Raw genomic sequence first — 21,542 nt, 5'->3', positions numbered from 1 at the left:
AGGCAATGAATATGCTCACAAGTTTTCGTTTCTTCAAGACATAGATTGGTTTTAATGATCTGGATTGCAGACATCACGGATATGTTGAGGCAAAATTTTCACATGCAAGGAAACAAGCTGAGTGAAGAATCTCCACCAGTTGACAAGCTCCTCTCTAGTTTTTCTAGCCAAAAAGTTGAAGGAAGGGTCAGTAGACAAGGAAGAGAATAAGGATAACTAGTAGAGGAAGCACACATTTTGCAAACAGCATTGGTCCTCTTGACAACGACGTAAACAATGTATAATGATACCCAAAGGTAAAACAAGCAACACTACAGAAGGTGCCAGACGGATAAAGGGAGGAGGGAGAGAGAGAAGGGGCAAGAAGCAGCAAGCAATCTACTCTGCAAAAGGGAAAGTTGAAACTCAAGGCCATATATGGTATTTATCACCGCTATAGCTTTCCTTTGATGTCAAAATAATGTATAATCAATTAAAATAACCAACTTTCACTAAGGAGAATATGTTAGGTGCTGTGCCGGCACCACACAAGTTGTCTCACATTCGTAATTTCATTAACTTCCTGTCACCATCCTGAGGCAACTACCACTATTGTCACCATTTCAGAGCAGAGAGAACAGAGACCCAGAGGTACTAATGCAACTGACCCTAGGTCTATCATCCCAACCACCACAGTTAGTATATAAAATCACCTAACTCCAAAATGCACACATTATGCAGAATGTGCAGAAATACAGCTATAAGCATCTACTGCTATTCTTACAAGTGTAGCAAATATCTAAATTCACTGATATAGTTACTAATTCTAATACCCTCATACTAGTAAGTCAGTAATTCGGTTCCACATATAAGACAACTGGGAAAGAGACAACTGTCCTTACTCTTTTTTTTTTTTTTTAAGATTTTATTTATTTATTCACAAGAGACACAGAGAGAGAGAGAAAGAGAGGCAGAGACACAGGCAGAGGAAGAAGCAGGCTCCATGCAGGGAGCCTGACGTGGGACTAGATCCCGGGTCTCCAGGATCAGGCCCTGGGCTGAAGACAGCGCTAAACCGCTGAGCCACCAGGGCCGCCCACTCTTTTTTAATGAAAGGGGTATGAAATTCCTAACAAAAAGGTTGCTAATATTTTGGCACTAAAACCACACATAATGTGAATCTGGAAATCACATTGTTTCCTACAGCCATCAAAACAACATTGGGTTTGAGTCCTGGATCTGTCACAAACCTGATAATGTAACTTTGGAAGTATCCCCTTGTCTTAGTAAATTGCCCTGCCATAATTTATAATTTGCAAAACCACCTCCAATTCTATGATTCTTCCAATTCACTCTTCTTGTAAGCTTTCAATTATTGAGTCATCAACTTTCATTTGTACCTTTATCAAACCAACTGGTCAATCACAGTTCTCAGCCCAGGTTAAAAGGGAAGAAGAATATCTGGGCATATTTGGAAGTACCCTTGATCAAAAAACCGTTTCTTCAGTAAAGAAAAAAAAGAAGGGTGTGGGGGTTGGGCAGAGAGATTTGCTTTGATAACGTGAATCTTGAGCCCTCTCTCCCCAGGCTGGTCCATATCCTAAATCATTTCCTTGCTTTCACATAGTAAATTTTCTGCTAGATGTCTAGATATGCTGGAGATCAGGTTACAGTGTGAAGGACAAAAGATAAAAACAATCTGCATACTTCCATCTGGTTCTTCAGAACAAAGTCTAGAGACTTGAAATGTGAGGAGAGAAGCATGCTACTCTAGCTGCATAACAGATACCGCAAAATGTCACAGAAACAAATCTTTCAAGAGAATCAGAGATGCTGGAATGCGTAATTAACCAAAATTTACTCTGAGAGCATTGGGGGAAAAAAAAAAAGACCTGGCCACCAAACACAATGTTGCCTCTATTCCAAGTGCATGAAAAGTTGAGACCAGACCAATGTATTAGAAAGTGCATAGTGCAGAGATGCTATTATCATCAAATGACTCCTGTTTAAAAAACAATTTAAAAAAACCCTTCTTATGTATTTATTAACAGAGTCCTGCCTAGTTTTTAGAACTCAAAAGTCAACACTCGAGGTTTGACTCTCGTCAAACTTTTCCTTCGCCACATGGCACCGGGCCACGCAAGACGTATTTTCAATATGAAAGAAACCAGAAGGTCCAATACAAACATGGGCTTTCCAATATATAAAATTTAAGAAAAACCAGCGTCTGTGCAGAAAACATTAAACTGGTTTATATATCAAAATCATGAGGTTTAAGCAGAAATGCAGCATTAAAATAATTTACAAAATGGCTCAACGATGAACATTTTCCTCCATGAAAAAACAACACCCTTAATGTTTTTCATATGGCACATAAATTTAACAATACCTGCAGGAATATTTTCATTGGTTAAACCAACACCATAGGTCTTTTTAGCTCTTAAGCATATTACAATTCTTGCCTTTTTATAGCATTTTTGTTGTTGTTTGCACCCAATGTAATAAGCTTTTGAGAACAAGAAACAAACCACAATAAAAAGAAAAAAGGACTACCCTTTGTAACTGCAACTTTCACGAGAGGGGTCGGGGCGGCGGCGGGGGGGGGGGGGCAGGGAGAGATTCAAATCTAGTTTTTATAGCTGCTATCTTGATGCAATTAGTGTAAAATAATTGTCTGCACAGGCCAAAGAAGAGGCTAAGTTGAGGCACTTGAATGCATTCCCGAAAATTATTTCCCTGCCTCTCCCTTCAGCCTGCTGCAGCAGATGTTGGCTGTTAAGCCGCGCAGACGACACAGTTCATGACTTTTCTGAGACGGCTGTGTGCCACATCTGCAGTTGATGAAATGGAGAGCAGAAGTGTGGCAGACACACAGAGGAGAGTGTGAGCGAGGCAGGCAGGCGCAGCCTGGGCCAAAGGAACTGTCTTGAAGGCTGGCCTAAAAATAGACACACGCTCACACTCCTCCACCCTCCGCATCCAACCTCATAAAACCGGGCCTGCCTGTCCTATTATGGAGTCGGCCTATGGCAGACACTTCCTGCATCCAACCTGGGCTGCGGATAACGCGAGAGCGTCGAGGCAGGAGTGGTGGGAAGCAGGCTGTGCAGCATCCTCCAAGTGCAGCTCCGCGCTCCGAGCCTCGGTATAACTGGGCTGTGGTCCAAGTTCAGCTGGGCCCCCAGAGAAAGGCAATGCTTGTGTTTAGCCCGCACAATACTGACATAACATTAACAGATTTACATATGCAAAACTGTGAAGCAACAGGCATTCCCCCTCAATTGACCCACAGCTTGTAGTGTCTGCCGAGTTATTCCCCGCTTCGGCTCTGTAACCAAGTGGGCGGCATGCGAATACCATCTGGGTACCACTTATTGAAAACTGGCAGTCGCTCTGTAATAGGCAAGCTGGCAATAAGAGGGAAGGGAATAAATTGCATCATTTAGTTAACATCCACTTGCTTTGCGGCTGTTAAAAACCCATGACTGAATAATAATTTGGTTATTTCTTTTGCCAGAAACTGCTGTCAGCCAAATTGTACTACGCATGCTGCAGAAGTCGACTTGCAAAATTTCCACTTGAAAAGGGATCATCGAGGAGAATCGGGGCGAAATGGGCACCACTCCCTGCTTGTGAACGGTGGCGACTCCTGCTGCATGGTGTCTCCGGGGCCTCCAAGCGTCCCAGTCATCGCTAATGTGGTCGCCGCCGCCCTGCTGAGCCACTGGGCCCCGCCGCGCCACAGTGCCAAGCTCAGATTCAAGGGTGTGTACATGGCTAGTGACGTCTACGTGGTGGCAGATGTGGCCAGGCAAGTCTTGTCCTCGCCTGCACATCCCCTAGCCTCTGCCTCGAACAAAGTGGGCAAGCAGGCACACAGGAAACCTGAGGACGACCCGCCTGCGTCCCCCTCATTCTGCACCCAGAGCAGTCAGACTGCATCATTTCTCTCTGGTTTACTCAACTGCTTCCAACCTGACTAACAAAGAAAGTGCCAGAAACCTTAGACCACCACATAAAGGTAGAAGTGATCTTCAGTAAAAATCCATGCGTTTGAAGTGGTTCTCTTCTGGAAGTATTATGTAAAGACATGAGATTATCTTCTTATTTACTATATATACTGAGTGTCTGTGTGCGTGTGTGTATACACATACACATATATACATATATTACTTCCCTTTTCTAGTCTCTGTCTTTTAGGAAAATCAGGGCTGAAATAGGTAGAAGTGACCAATGCAGTGGTGGTTTTCAAAAAGCATAAATATATTTTATTTATTTTTAATTTTTCTCATATAGGATTTCAACAAGAATATACTAGCTACAACATCTATGTGGCCAGCTGCTTCACTGGCTTGTACTGCATCCGCTACTCATCAACTGGATTTTAATCTGGATTTCCTGAGCACTTAATTGGGGTGTAGCCTCAGGAGAAGGGGATTATAGTGGATTCAAAAAGGCTGACACCTAGTCTTTGCTATCTGTCTAGTTGGGAAGATAAAACAAACGTGGGCTCTAGTACCAAATGTATGGAAGGGCCAAGTGCATGGGCTCAGAGACTCCAAGAAAACACAATTACTTATATCATTTTTTAACTGCTATAGCTTTGGAAACTTACACATATTTCACTCTTCATTCTTCTAAAGGACACAAGAAAAAATAGTAAAGAAATGGAAAGAAACAAAAGGAAAAACTGGAACAGCAGAAAAAGTAAAGAGAGAAATGAAAAAGCGGGGGGGGGGAAGGCATGAAAGTACAACAAGTGAACACAGTTTGATCAAATTAAAGAAAAAAAAAAAAAAAAGCAAACGAAAGCCTTTGCAGTGATGTTAACGGCAAAAATACATGTTTACAAAGTCCAAACCTGAAACCTTCCTTACTTCTGCATTGAGGAAAATAGGCCAGACAATCTTTAAAAGTCCAACACAAATTAAAGAGCACTCAATTTTTATAAACGGGGTGGTCTCTCTAAAAATAACTCACTCAGCTGTTTGTACGTTAAAATAGGCAAAATACGATCATGAAGAAAGAGAAGAGAAAAAAGAGGCAAAACCAAATTGTTATGTATTTTATAAACCACAACATTTGTAAGTCACCACATGTTTAAGTGAAACTCCAGTAATAGTTATTTTCAAGGGAACGGCAGTAGACAAGAAAGATAATAAGAGTTTTTCCCCCCAGACTCAGCTTATGATTGTAATCTTACCTTGCTCTAAACAGCTTACAGAGACTGTCACTTCTATATCCACAGATATCAAAAGATGTTAAGAATATAAAGCAAGAGGGTAAATTTGCTCCTTGAAAGGATGAGGAAAAATAGTTCCAGGTTCCTGAGCTTATAATCAGTTTGTTAAAAAGAAGCAAAATAGTTATTTTTTTCACACATACATGTGTGCACATAGAAACACAGACACACACACACACACACACACACACACACACACACACTAAAATCAGCAAGCTATTACAGAAATACCACTGGCCTGAGGGTGAGGAGTACTGGTTTTCACCAAAACTCTGCTACTTTCTAGATGCGTGACCTTGGGCAAGTCACAATTTCCCTGGGCCTGATTTTCTTTTCTTGGAAAATAGTGATGTACAACAAAGGCAGTGTTAGAATCCCCCAAATCTAAGCAAAATAATGGTTTTCCTAACAGCTTGTTATTACACATTCATCATTACAAATTAAATCCTTTCTTTGAAAATAAATGAATCGGGGTAACACAGGATTTCAAAATTACTCTCATTTTACTTTGCAAATTACTCCTAGGGTAAATATTGCTAGGGTTTTTGTTTGTTTTAAAAAATACACATGTTGAAGAACTGAACTGCTTTATGCAAATATTTATCTTCCAGAACATTGTATGTTCCCCAGCATCTGTTTAAAATCCAGAAAGTGGGGCGCCTGGGTGGCTCAGCGGTTTAGCGCCTGCCTTCAGCCCAGGACGTGATCCTGGGGTCCCGGATCGAGTCCCAGCTCAGGCTCCCTACATGGAGCCTGCTTCTCCCTCTGCCTCTCTCTGTCCCTCATGAACAAATTTTTAAAAATACACTAATTAAAATTAAATAAAATCCAAAAAGTTTCGAGTAACAGAGTAACAGCAAGATTTGTATTTAATATGCAATTCCTTAATAAATAACTCTAATATAAAATTAACTTACATAGCCCATTTTGGCAATATGGAGGAGCCAAGAGTTAAAAATCTAGAAAACCTACAACCCAAACATGACATGGTCCATTCTAAGATTTTGGAAAATAGTACCATCCTAGAAAACATATTTTTAAGAAAACATATTTTACTACCATGTCCATTTGCACTTCTGCGTATTTAAAAGTAATCATTTTCTCCTTGTTGGTTTCCACTATTTTATTCCCCCTAAGCTCTTCTACCAATGAACCATGGCATGTTTTTCCCTAAATGGCTTTAAATGGTGTATATGTTCTGGCACAAGTCCAAAATTCCAGCCAACATCAGCATTTTCCAGTTAACCTTAGTCAACTCTATTGTCTTTCAGAAGTGGAGACAATGCAATTGACCCTTGGTTGAGGGAAGATGTATAAGGGTATTCCCCAGGAACAGTTATGGATTTGTGCAAATCCACGCAGCACCTTGCACGATACCTCCCCCACTCCAGCATCCAAGTGCAGACATCCACAAGCCAGCTGGCTAGGGTTAGCAGGCAGTGGCCAGGAAAGAGAGAGAAGGTAACTGGTCCACGAGACTCAGGAATTCCCACTTTGGCCTCATTAGCAAGAGGGCTGGGCAGCCAAGAAAAAAGTTAACGTTAGCCAAATACACCTGGTGAATCTTGTAAAGAATAAAGATTTGCTCATTAACTGAGCTTAGAAAGGTGTGACCTACAAACCCAAAGAGCTATTTTCAGGTCCTTAATGGTACTAATTTTGTGATCAAGTTACAAATTCCATGCGGTTCTTCATAAAGTCCCTCTAAAGAGACTTTTGATGTTGGACACTTGGCCTTTTGCCCATCAGTCCCATACAGACACACACAGGATTTCGACGATGCGGTAGGCCCTCAAGGGGGAAATAGCCCATCCAGCAATATCAAAGTTACCTGACCGCCCACATCCCCCGCTAACTAGATGCCCCAAGGCAGTGAAGCACACACCCCCAACACCTTCCTTTGCATCAATGGTCACGAGCACCTCAGCTCACCCAGGGAACAGAAGCTCCTGGGCCTATCTCTAAGGCGCTTGTGGACAACAGCAGAGGGAAGCTACCAAGTGTCTACAGCTCACTCTCTACATGGGCAAGGATTCAGGAAGGGCAATCCTCCTACAAGGGCCACACAGGCACTTACGGGGCCCCATGCTGTCTGGTTCTTTCAGCTATCTGCTGAAAATAGTATTTCAGTACCATTTTCATTATGAGCTCAGAAAAGGGAGGAAGGAAGGGAAGAAAGGAGAGATGAAGAGGCAGAGAGGTAGAAGAGAAACAGGAGAGAGGGGGTAGAGGGAGGAAGGAAATTGCTTGCTGTAAAGACAAAACAAATTGCGAAATCTAGAAATAAATACTCGGCTGAATTCCAACATGACTCGTCTTTTCTGTCAGTTTTAGGAAATAAAACTCTATCAAAGGCAAAAAGGTTCAAGGGGAATTGAATATATCGGGGCTTTACATAAACTAAAACTTTCTGAAACAGTTTGGATTAGGCAACCCTCCCCGCACACCCAGGTCAGGCAGTTTAGGATTTTACCTTTTCCCCCTGCATTCTGACACTGTGAGGATTCCAAACCTGTCTACAGAAATGGAAGCAGAGTAGCTTCGAACCACCAGCTCAGAGCCCACACGGCTCAAGGTTGGAGAGCAGGCTTGTGGAAGCCCAAAGAGAACGTTCTCTATGTGAGGACAGGAGCCCCCGACAGGTAGACAAACATTTCAGGCCTTCTCCAGGTGTGTGGCTGGGGTGGGGCGAGGGTGAGGCCCAGATGGACTCCATGAGCCACTGTGTTCGCATGCGCCCAGATTAACATCCTTTTAAATGGCGCTGAATGCCACCAACAAAGTCCAGCAAGGGCCACTCAGAGTCACAATTAAGAAAGAACACATTATATGCAACCGAAGAAGCACTGAATTCTACCCCCCTGAAACTAATAATACTGTTAACTAACTTGAATTTAAATTTAAAAAAAAAGCAACAAATGTAATTCCTTCCTTCCTTCTGTGATATCAAAAGGCAAGTTGCTTCCATCTTTCTCCTGGTGCAAGAGGAGGGATGCATGTGAGGGAAAGACACTAGAAGTTCTTGTGGAGAATTATTTCCAACAAAATTACCCAACACCTCCTTCCACCAAACACTTGGTTGGCTGCTTATCAGTAGCAACTTGTATTACTCATTCTAGCACATTCTGGCAAGATCCAGAGAGAAGAAGGACAGCCACTGGACTTTTCAACCATTTGGTGGTCATCATCACCTCTACTATTTACGAGGTATTTTGCCAACCCAGGCTTGATTCCCTGTTGAATATACCTATATCAGCTGGAAGAAAAGACCTAAGGTTTCCCCCTCAAATCAGAAAAGGCCTCTTAAACCAAATTGACTTATCCAATCCCAGGGGAAGGGCCACTGAAAGAGCAGTCCATTTCATAAGAGGCCAAAGGGCGGCTAGGAAAAGTGAACAGGGAGAGAGAATGAGGCAAATCTGCAGTTCCTCTTCTGCAGAGGCCTCTCGATGGTGCTTCATTCTCTGTTTTGAAGAGACAGAAATTCCAGCATGGAGGGCACACCCATGTGTAAATATGCATTGGAAAATGTGGGTGACTTGCAGATTATTTTAAACCACTGTTCACCACCATGAGTGTGAATATTTAAAAACAGAAAAAAATTGACTGGGGCGCCTGGGTGGTGCGGTTGGTTAAGCACCCGCCTCTTGGTTTCATCTCAGGTTGTGATCTCAGAGTTGTGAGATCGAGCCTTGTGGCAGGCTCCATGCTCAGTGTGGAGTCTCTTTGGTAATCTCTCTCTCCTCTCCCTCTGCCCCTCCTACTCATTCATTCTCTCTTTCTCTGAAATAAATCTTTAAAAAATAACAACAAAAAAAAAATTGACCCTACTCAAGGTTAATGTGAGTGCAGGTTGAATAAGCAGTGAGTACAAGATCCCACCTCTAGCTTAAAATTTTAAAATGTATATACACACCTATGTAAGTTTTCATTTTAAAATATAAAATTATTTTTCTCCCAAACATCATCATGAAAGTAACAGGCTAATAAATCATACATGACAATAATTCAATCCTACCTACTTGATTCTTTCCCTCCAATTCTTTTATTTATTTCTCCCCTTCTCTATTCCTTACACACCTCCATTTAGACATGGCTTCTAATACTCTGCAAGAAATGAAACTAAAGGAAACAAATCCTTTCTCAGCTTTGACCATAACCTTCAATCCTACTAAAGACATTGTAGATTGATTATACTTAAAGACTCCCATTCTGGAAGATGCTTCCCCACCCCCCCAAAACGCTTCCTGGTAGACTCTTATTTTTTTTTCTACACTTCTTTGTATTTAGAACATCTTTTCTTCATGTTTGAATCTGAGTGTATATTAAAAGATTTTTTTCCAAAGGCAACTTTATTTTTAAAACTATACTACAAATGTAACACAAGTTCATTGTGTAAAGGCATTTCAAACAATACAGCACAGCGATCCCTGGGTGGCGCAGCGGTTTGGCGCCTGCCTTTGGCCCAGGGCGCGATCCTGGAGATCCGGGATCGAATCCCACATCAGGCTCCCGGTGCATGGAGCCTGCTTCTCTCTCTGCCTCTCTCTCTCGCTCTCTCTCTGTGACTATCATAAATGAATAAAAAATTAAAAAAAAAAAAAAACAACAATACAGCACAAAAAAAATCAAAAGCAAAAGTGCTTTTCTATCACCCTCCTAACTTCAGCCCTTAACATAGCTTACTCTTCAGAAGTGGCCATGTCTTTAGTGTCAGTGACAGTCCAAAGGGGGGACTCAGTAGAACCCTAACTCTAATCCCCCATTAGTTTTCCCCCAGCCAACCTCTGCCCCAAAGCAGTAACACGATTAAATCACATGACAAGCTGGTTAAGAGCACAATCCTTTGAACAAGACTTTCTGGATTTGAAACCTGTCCACTTCACCTACTAGCTATTTGACCTTCAGCTACTAAATTACTCAACTTCTCTGTGCCTCAGTTTCCACATCTGTAAGGTGAGAATACAGCAGTACAGCAGTACTTACCTCACTGAGTCACGGTATGGGAGCAAACGAATTAGGTCAGCTAGTGTTTAAAAACAACTAGAACCATGCCAGGCATAGAAGTTCTATGTAAGCGACCATTAAGTATATTTTTTAAATAAATTAGTATCCAGAGAATAAAAAGCAAAACCATGGAAGCCTATGCCTAAAAGTGATCAGGCAACTGAATTTGTGAAAGAAAACTATTAGGAAGAGAAGTTCTATAAACCCTTAAGGAGCCTACTTATGGGAGGAAACACTCCATTTTTATTAATACATCTTGGAGTTGTGGTTCAGATTGTAATGATCAGTTCCAGACAGCAGCTCATACATTCAGGGACCAGGTAAAGAGGTACATTTTTGTGCACGTATCCACTATACTTTTACCACTCCATAGCATGCAGCTGAGGTAACAGCCAAAGGCCTGCTATGCAACTGCAGCCTCCAGAACTCCTTCAAACAGAACACACTCTCCTTGCAGCTCCTGAACAGACGTGATGAGCCACCATTGTCGGTGTGTTTCCTCCCAGACTTCAGAGCATTGCATTTTTCTCAAGAGACGAATTATACAACTAGAGAGACAAAAACTCATGCTCACTTAAAAAATATTACCAACAAACATTGAGAAAGCTGTTTTCTCTAATATTTATGCACTTTAGAATGAGATTCTGAAAAGAATAATGCCTGAAATGGATAGCTTGAGCTTGGCGTACACGTTATAGCTCAAATTCTCAAAGGAATAAATATAAATTTTTCCAAAGGAAACAACTGGTACAGCATAAAACTATCAGGCTCTATCCACAAAAAACATTCTATAAAATGTCAAGACATTTATAAGAGTAAAGTGTGCTATAAAACAAAATGACATAAATTATAGGATATTTTTATTTGTTGATTCCGAGCACAACATATAACTATCTTTCCCCCAAAATACTTCTGGGATTACTCAAATACAAGGGTAGGGCATGGAGAATTATTTTCCTCTTTAGTGAGTGGTATTTCCCTGGTCAAAAGAAAAACTTAGAAGCATAATAACAGAAACCAAAGTAATAAATGTGGCAATGGCCTGGGCAGACACATGACAAAGGCTGCAGCCACGATTCTCATGCATGGTGTTCCCAGGTTCCTCAAGTTATAGTTTATGCTCAATATATGCATTTCTGACATAACAAACATTTTTTAAAAAGATTTTATTTATTTATTCATGAGAGACTCAGAGACAGCCACCCAGGCATCCCTGTAAGAAACATTTTATCTCTAGTTATTTGTTCAAATAAATAAAAAGGAGATGCCTGGGTGGCTCAGTCTGTTGGGTGTCTGAGTCTTGATTTTGGTTCGGGTCATGATCTCAGGGTCATAAAATCAAGCCCTACATTGGACGTGGAGTCTGTTTGGGATTCTCTCTCCATCTCCCACGGCCCTTCCCCCAGGGGCACAATCTCTAATTAATTTTTATTTCCTTTCAAAGATTAAAAATTAAGGTAATTGGGTGTTTTTCAGGGGGAAGGGGACACACAAAAATAGAGAAGGAATCATTGCCACAAACAGAAAGCTGACTATACTCTATGATGCAATGAAAGTGCCTCAGACACAAAACCTTTAAACCTTATGATCTCTACTATCTATGACTTGGCTCCTTGTATAATTCAGACAGAAAGAATTCAAAGAATGGAATATACAATTATATCAAATCCCCTAAAGTTGGGGGCACCTGGGTGGCTCAGTCATTTAAGTGTCTGCCTTTGGCTCGGGTCATAATCCACAATCCTGGAACTGAGGCCTATGTAGGGGCTCCTTTCTCACAGTGGGGAGCCTGATTCTCCCTCTCCCCCTACTCATGCTCTCCCTCTTTCAAATAAATAAAATCTTAAAAAAAAAAAAAATCCCCTGAAGTTTTCCATCCAAACCATCCCATTTGGGAAGTGTTTAATTACTTGGCATTTAATACATTTATTTTATTCTAATTTTCTGCAACTATACATGTATTTATCCTTTATTATATGTCTATCTTTGTATGATGAAACCATGGAAATACAAAGAAAAATAAGGGAGAGTCCTGCCCTAGAGAGACAATTAAGTCTAGCTTGAAAGAGCCATAAAAAGAACTAATTCATTCCATCACTCTTACTGATCATTGTTCTAGAGGCAAAACCAATGCAATAAAGCGGGAAAAAATATATGGAAAAAGGAGATGATATTGCTATCTATTAGATGTCAAATATTCTTTCTTTTTTGAAATAGAACAGTAAAAACATAAACCCCAATGAGAGTTCAACAAGGTGATCAAAGGATGCCTGGGTGGCTCAGCGGTGGAGTGTCTGCCTTTGGCTCAGGGCATGATCCCAGGGTCAGGGCCTGCATCAGGCTCCCTACATGGAGCCTGCTTCTCCCTCTGCCTATGTCTCTGCCTCTCTCTGTGTCTCTCATGAATAAATAAATAAAATCTTAAAAAAAAAAAAGGTGAAAGGTGATCAAGTACAAAATATACAAAAGTATGGAGCTGTCTACATACCAAAAATAATCAGCAAGATATATTAATGACATATGTCTTTCTTTTGTAGGCACAGATAAAGAACTACAAAATTTTTATACAAAAAAAAAAAAAGAAATACTTGAATAAAAGGATTATTAAACTACTTCCCTGGATGTACAGAGAAGATAACAATTCTTAGGTAACTTATTTATTATGAATTTCAATCATAAGGAAATTTTTGTTAACAAAATATATTTATTTTGGGCAGCCCGGGTGGCTCAGCAGTTAGTATCTTCAGCCCAGGGCCTGATCCTGGAGTCCTGAGATCGAGTCCCACATCAGGCTCCTGGCACGGAGCCTGCTTCTCCCTCTGCCTGTGTCTCTGCCTCTCTCTCTTTCTCTGTGTGTCTCATCAATAAATAAATAAAATCTTTAAAATATATATATATATTTATTTCTATACAGAACTCATATTTGATTTAAATTAAAAGCTCCATCATTTACTGGTAAAATACTATAAAACACAGTTAAAGAATTTCAAAATTAAAACTTGTTCACTTTTTGAGCATCATTATTTATTCTAATCAGTTTATCCTGAATCATTATTTATTCTGATTCTTGCCTCTGCAGGAATAAAAATTACAATGTTGTTTTATCTGCAATCTTTTCCCCCCATCTGTAATTTGCTAGTAGCCTCTAAAATAGGTGAGTGTACACTTCATTAAGTTATTAATACTCCCAAACAAAATGATTTTAAACAAAATGCAACCAAATATTAGAGCACTCATTTACAAAAGTGTATTACCACCATGGAACACTTACAATGATTTACAAAATAGTTTGTCAATGTCTCAAACAATTCTAAAATCCAGCTGACAGCTTAAGTACTTATTTGTTCTAATATGAGCCTCAACACAGAATTTTTGTAATTCGATCATCTGTGTATAATTTGATTATATGCATTTATACATGTTGGTGTCAGTGTCAATGGCTTCTATTCAAGATACACATATTTCAATTTGGACACCATTATGAAATACATGTTCACTAAAATCAATACTAAGTTCCTATTTGTTCCACAGGTTTCCTTATCTAGTAAAAATTGTTTTTTAAGTTCTCCTCCAGAATTCATATTTATATCACTGTAAAAACAAATTTATCCTTAAGATTAAACTATTCACAGAATTTATAATGTCATCCATAACAATGATTCCAAGAGCTCTATTTTGATTCAATCAATTGGAGGAGGAAAACAAAAATCAAATACTGGAATTAGCTTAACTGACTTTCTATTTGAAGCATCCACTGACATTGATATAAAACTGGAATCATTTACTATCATAAAGGAGTTCTGTTTGGAGCACAACAATCTTAATAATCATCAATTTGCTTTTTACATATGCTCAAGAAAACCTGGATTCCAATATGATATTAATGTATAAAAACAGTCCTTTGATCTAAATGAAAAGTCATGCTTCACAGAGTAAAATATAAATGCACATTCTGCAGCTGTGTATGGGCAAAGCTTTTTTTTTTTTTTAAGATTTTATTTATTTATTCATGAGAGACACAGAGAGAGAGAGGCAGAGACACAGGCAAAGGGAGAAGTAGGCTCCATGCCGGGAGCCCAACATGGGACTCGATCCCAGGTCTCCAGGATCACTCCCTGGGCCAAGGGCAGGAGCTGAACCGCTGAGCCACCCAGGGATCCCCCAGCAAAGCTTCTTAAAATAAGTACTAACTTTGAAAAAGATGCAGTAGTTCTTCAGCAAATGTGATTCCCTGATTTTTCGAAGTTCAATATTTTTACTATAACCCCTTACCCCCATGGATGGTAAATGTCAAAACCAAAAAAATTATGGAAGTAATGCTCATGGTTAAAATTTTTCAAAATAGAAAAAAAAAAAAAAGTCACGTAGTATTTCACTGAAAAAGTTCTCATTTTTTAAAGCTCATTAACGGTATTTATTACAAAATATTTTTTAAACTTAACTAAAAATATAGATTTACATCTTTTAACAAATTTTTTAAAGATTTTATTTATTTATTCATGATGGACAGAGAGACAGAGAGAGAGAGAGAGAGAGGCAGAGACACAGGCAAAGGGAGAAGCAGGCTCCATGCCGGGAGCCCGACATGGGACTCAATCTCAGGACTCCAGGATCACGCCCTGGGCCAAAGGCAGGCGCTGAACCGCTGAGCCACCCAGGGATCCCCTTTTAATAAATTTTTAAAAACCATAAAACCTACCATATAGCATGGACTTTCAGACTGCTTCCTTACAGTCTGCAGCATGACTGACCAGACTCTATTTCCCATCTATTTTATAAAAACTATCCTGAAATTTGCCTGTTTCCCCTGACCTCCACCAACCAGATGGCACTATGGACTCCTAGCTACTCACCCCAGAGCACACATTCCTTAAAACAGAGGTGCTAATAATGACGTGCCTGCCAAGGGTAAGGGAAAAGAAAGGGATTGCTATTCATCATCTTTCAAAAGTTACTACACTACACATCTGACACATGACAAGGTAAGACCATGAGGAAGCAGAAAGAGCCTATAAAGTAAAGGTCTACTTAAAATACTACTTTGTTATAAAATGGAAAATCTGAGACAAATGCTAAACTAGGCAAGATTCTGGACAGGGCTGTCCCAGACAAAGTAAGATAAATGGCCACCATGTCACTCCTGACAGCATCTCCATTAGATGGTTCCATGATTGTCACCATGTTCGGATGAAAATGCAATGGCTTGCAGCTATACAGTGACTTGTCCAAGGCCACAAGCCTCACATTGGTGAGACCTAACACCAGAGTCCAAGCTATGTAGCCCAATATATACCTACTATATAATATTGCTTCTCTGTGAAACAACAGCATGGAAACGTACATTAAAATTGAGCATACACTTGAAGTATTTTAAATCAATAATGTGTAAGTACTTTTCAATAAATAATTCTGGAATCATAAGTTACTTATATTTTTAACAATCAAGTCAAATCTTTGCCTCATCCCATACACTGAAACAAAATTAAAACAGAATGAGACCTTTTTGTTTTGTTTTGTTTTTTTGGGAGGAGAAAAAGGAATGAGAAGAGAAGGAGAGAGAGAATGAGAAACTATAAAGTAACTTAAGGAAAAAAATGTTTTGGGTAGAAAAATCTAAGTCTCATACATACTAAAAAGGCATAATGAAAATATGTAGAACATAGAGATAGTGTGATTACCCCCACCCCAAAAAAAAAAAACACTTTACATACAACATATAAAGGGAAAAGAAAAATCTGGGGGGATGCCTGGGTGGCTCAACAGAGCGTCTATCCTTCAACCCAGGGAGTGATCCTGGAGTTCCAGAATCGAGTCCGACATCAGTCTCCCTGCATGGAGTCTGCTTCCCTCTCTGCCTATGTCTCTACCTCTCTCTCAGTCTCTGTGTCTCTCATGAATAAATAAAATCTTTAAAAAAAGAAAGAAAGAAAAATCTGGGAAAATATGGAAATCCACATCATCAAAAGATCCCTTATAAGCCAATATATTAACACATACAACCTATTTTTTAACTGTATACAGTACCAACAGGTAAATCACAAAAGTGCTACAAATAGCCAAAAGACAGAGGGTATAGAAAATATGATTTCATTAGTTATGAAAGAACAGCATCTTACCAGAATTCTATACCATCTTTCACCCAGAAAGCCATCAATTAAGAAGAGAAGAGGCCTAGTTTATTCATCATTGGCCGTGGTGCAATGAAGTGGAAACTGCCACAGCCTCTTAAAGAAAACCAATCGGAGAACTAGCCAAGGAACATCAGTGTCTGACATTCTTTGTTCCAATAAATCCACTTACAAATTTATCCTAAGGAAATAATGAGAGATGCAAATAAATATATACCCTAGAATGCTCACTGCACCATTACCTATAGTACTAAAAGACTGGAAACAATGTAAATATCCAACAGAAAGAGAATAGTTAAGGAAATTATGGTATACTAAAAATAGAATGGATTGTAGGGATCTTTAAAAATCATGCTTATTGAGAATATTTAATGATACAAAAAATGTTCGTGATATAATATTAAATGAAAACCAGGAGAAAATGAAACTGTTTAATCCTACCTGCATATAAATGGGAAAAAAACTAGATAAATTAAAAACACTAATGTAACTCTTGAGGTGCCTGGGTGGCTCAGTCCGTTAGTGGCCAACTCTTGATTTTGGCTCAGGTCACAATATCAGGGTCCTGGGATGGAGCCCCACTTCAGTTTCATGCTCAGCAGGGAGTCTATTTGAGTATTCTCTCCCTCTCTCTCTCCCTCCCTCCCTCTCTCTCTCTCTCCCCCTCCTCCTTCGGTGCCTCTCCCCCCACTTGTGTACACATTCACTCTCTTTCTAAAATAAATAAATCTTTTAAAAAACATTAATGTAATTCTTTTCTTACAGCTGGGGGATATACTATGAGGTTTTAGGAAATCATTATGATTTTATCACTAATCATTTAGAACATCATTCTCAAAGTTGGCATATCACAAAAGTATCTTTCTGAACAAGTAAAAGGGCAATACTAGCTTACTACATAGATGAGAGAGGAAAAATTGAAAATAGAAATGAGGTGTGTTTGGCACAAACAAAAACAAAAACAAAACAACTAAATGTTAGCTTGCTTTCATATTATCTTCAATGGTCAACTTAACACTTTTCCCTGAAAAAACATCTAATTATTTTAAGAAAGTATAAAGTCTACTATGTCCCCAAATCATTGTGCACAACACAAAATATTGATCCTGCTCCCATGGTTCTCAAAGCTATTTTTATAATGTTATGAGCCAAAAGCCATAAAAAAATAAATGTTTTTGCCTGGCTCAGTCTGCTGTGAGGCACACAATAGGGAGGCAGCTCTGAAGCTGACCAGTCACATTCAACTGCCATCCCACCTCTACAGAAGAGGAAGAAGGAAGTGCCAATTGTGCCTCTTACTTTCTGCTCTTTAAGTTCTTTATTCATACAATAAAAGGTACAGATAATCAAGAGCTCTTCAATTTTATATGCAACGTTGGCAAAGCATGGCTTTGCCCATGCCATTCCCTTAGCCTAAAATGTCTGCTTCCCACCCCCAGTGTCTCCTTGGAAACCTTTATTTCTTTAAGGCAAAGCAAGCTTGGTGTTGCCAAATGAATCCCCAACCTCCATTCCCATATTCCTCCTGAAGAAAAGCTTCATCTGACTCAGACATGCACCCAGGAGCCTCAGAGAAAGCTGGCTCTACCCTTACCCCAAGGGCTCGGCCCCACTAAAGATCATGATTGGTTAGGCAATCCAGGCTAAGCCAATCAAGGAAGGACATCTAGTCATGGGAATGGGCATTTCAGGCTAAGACAGCAGAGCCCTGCCAAGTGTGCAGGGGAGCTACTGACAAGGCAGTTTCTCACTCATAAGGGATGGCCACTGGACCAAACAGCCTCTCTCTTCCTCTGGGTATTGAGGCAGTCAGAAATTGCTGCTGCCATCTTGCTTCCAAGGCAAGGATGGGGAATAACAGAGAAGCCAACGAATGGATTCAAGTTATGCCCCAAGTCCATGTATCTACCACTGAACGTCTGGTTAAATTAACTCATGCATTCCCGTAATGTTTAAGGATATCCTAGCTAATAGAATGAACAACTGCTGGTTTTACCTGGCAAACATCATTTCTTATTCTTCTATAAACAGAACTTTTATTTTCCCTTTGGGAATCACACCTTGCCCATTCTCAGTTCCTGCAGTCTAAGAGGGACTGCCCCTCCCCACTCTAACCTCCAGGGAAGGAAATGAAGCAAGGATAACCAATCAGAACACTGGTTTTAATTGGTTAAAAGGCTGTTACATTAACCTACTGAGCCAATGAGAAAGTTATGAAAGCCACCTGCTAGAACTATAGTCAAAGAAAAACTCCGGTTCTGTTGGAGATGCTTACGTGATGGAGGATAAGTCTGTCCTGCCAGTAGCTATCTTCTCACAAAAAGAAATGAGATGGCTAAGAATGAAGGAGCCGGAGAGAGGGCAAGGACAAGGGAAGGAAAGAAGTAGCCAGCCCTGTGACAACACAGTTTTAGTGCCTGGATCCATCTGTCCATGAAGCTGACAAACACCAGACTTTTCAGTTATACGAGCCACTAAATAATCATCTGTTTCTTAAAGTTTGAGATAGTTTTCTGCTGTAAGTACTCTCATGAAACCTTGTCACCACATGGATACTCTCACTGTACATTGTGACTGTGTGTCCAACTTCCCACCAGACAGTGAACTTGTGCAATAAAGACCAGGTTTCTATCCTTATAATTTCCATACCTAGAGAAGAGCCAGGCCTATGCCACCAGGTATGGTACTTGAAGCAAGTCATTAAAACTCACCAATGCTCAGTTTCCTAATTGTAAAAACAAGTCCATTAAAAACAAAGACAGATAATACCAAATGTTAGGATAGGGAGAAGTTACAACCCTCATACATCACCAGTGGAATGTAAAATGGAGTGCTTACTTTGAAAAACAGATTGGCAGTTCCTCAAAAGGTTAAACAAAGAAGGTACCGTATTATGCAGCAATTCCAAGTGTAGATATATACTCAAGAGGACTGAAAATATACGTCAACACAGTAACTTGTATATGAATGTTCATAGTAATTTTATTTTTTTTAAAAAGATTTATTTATTTATTTATTCATGAGAGACAATGAGAGAGAGACAGAGACACAGGGAGAGGGAGGGAGAAGCAGGCTCCATGCAAGGAGCCCGATGTCGGACTCGATCCCGGATTCCGAGATCACGCCCTGAGCCAAAGGCAGACGCTCAACCACTGAGCCACCCAGGTGTCCCTCGTAGTAATTTTAAAACATCAAAGCAAAAAGTCAGGGACATCTGGCTGGCTCAGCTGGTGAAGCATGTGCCTCTTGATCTCAAGGTTCAAGCCCCAGGTTGGAGGTAAAGAAATAAAAAAAATAAGGAGCACCTGGGTGGCTCAGTGGATTGTCTGCCTTCAGCTCAGGTCATGATCCCAGGGTCCTAGGAATCAAATCCCACATGGGGCTCCCTGCTCAGTGGAGAGTCTGCTTCTCCCTCTCCTGCTGCCTCTCCATTCTGCTTGTTCTCTTTGAAATAAATAAATAAAATCATTTTAAAAAGAAATAAAAAATAATCAACAATAAAGCAAAAAGTCAAGTGTTCATCAAAGGATGAATGAATAAATAAAATGTACATCTAACAATGGAATATTACTTGGCCATAAAAAGTATTACACACTGATTCGTGCTACAGCATGGATAAATCTCAAGAAATATTATGCTGAAAGAAGCCAGAAACAACAGGCCACATATTATATAACTACCGATATGAACTGTCCAGAATAGATAAATCTATTGGGAAAAAAAATAGATTAGCAGTTTCTAGTGCTCAGGGATTTAGGATGAGATGGGCAGGGGGAGTTAATGTTAGAGAGTATCTCATTTCTTTTGTGGTTGGTAAAAAAAAGTTCTAAAATTGATCATGGGGTCATGGTTATAGCACTGTGTGAATATACTAAAAATCACAAGTCAGTGTACTATATAAATCAGTGAATTTATGTATATGAATTCTATTTCAAGAAAGCTGTTACCAAAAAAAAAAACAAGGCAGATGAACCAGATGACAGCCAAGGACCCTTGCCATCATGACCTGGCTTGGATTTTCTCCAATATTTCATATAAAATAGGGAAGATCTAGCTATGTGATTCTGGGCAGGCTCTTACTCTCTCTGTAGCTCAGTTTTCTCATCTATAAAATGGAGATGAAAGTACCTTCGTTATAAGGTTGTTGTAAGGATGGAATGAATTATGCATATAAAGCATTAACAACAGTGCTCTAGCAAGTGTTGAGCTGGCATTTGCTAACTAGCCCCTTCCATGTGGTTCCAAACACATTTACTGCAAATCAAAATCTATTCCGTGCAAGTCATCATCTTCCAGCACCAGTATAATGCCTTGTGAAGTATTTCCATCCACCATTCCGCTAACTCAGGCAATCACAAAGATGTGTTCCACCTCAGTTTCATTTTTTTCTTTCTCCTGGGGGTATAGAGAAAGAAACAATGAAAATACAAATAAGCTATGGCAAGTAGCAAGTAAATGTTTTTCATCTTCCACTGGCAAAGCCAAGGCCTGATACCCAACTGCTACAAACTACTTCCATGTGTCTCCGTCCTAGACAAAGAGGAAAAAGAGCCAAATGTTCAAGCCTGATGATGGAAGTTTGGGTTTAAAACTAAGACTCTCCAACCAAACCTCAGTTTAGGGTGTCTGCCCCCAAGCTGTCAAGAAATGGAAGGATGTGAAGGAGTTCTACATGAATCTTCTCACTGGTTGTTTCTGCCTGGATGGGGAAGGAGTAATACTAATCATTATGGCCATAATCAGGGCAACCACAGTAGCTCCTATGATTTATGGAGGGCTCCCCATGTTCTAGACTCTCTGCCCTATTCTAAGTGAATTACATGCATTAACATATCTAATTCTCACCATCAGTCTTATGTGATAGTTATTACCATACCATTTTGTGGGTAAGAAAATTGAACCACACAGATGTTTAGTAACTTGTCCAAGGTCACATGGCTCTTATGTGGCAAGGCTGGGGATTTGAACCAAACTGTCTGAATCAGTAAGTATCCACTACACTATGTGTTAAATTCTTGACTAGGCACCATGAAACCACCGCCTCCAGGCATTATAATAATAAGGACTAATATTATCTACCTTTTATTGAAGGTTTAAGATATGCCAGACATTGGGCATTACAAGAATTATCATCAAAACCACCCTAACAGGATCATATTAACCATCACCAAACCATTTTACAGAGG

The 21,542-nt window shown here is 39.8% G+C and overlaps 1 protein-coding gene across 2 annotated transcripts in view; it reads right to left on the bottom strand.

Moving 5' to 3' along the window:
• FOXP1 (forkhead box P1) overlaps window positions 1-21,542 on the bottom strand; it is a 584,602-nt gene that overhangs the window by 539,614 nt on the left and 23,446 nt on the right. The gene's annotated exons all lie outside the window — the stretch shown is intronic.

Source organism: Canis lupus, chromosome 20 (assembly GCF_011100685.1).
Source record: "Canis lupus familiaris isolate Mischka breed German Shepherd chromosome 20, alternate assembly UU_Cfam_GSD_1.0, whole genome shotgun sequence".
In the NCBI taxonomy this organism is placed as follows: domain Eukaryota; kingdom Metazoa; phylum Chordata; class Mammalia; order Carnivora; family Canidae; genus Canis; species Canis lupus.
This window is presented reverse-complemented; position numbering and strand designations above follow the sequence as displayed.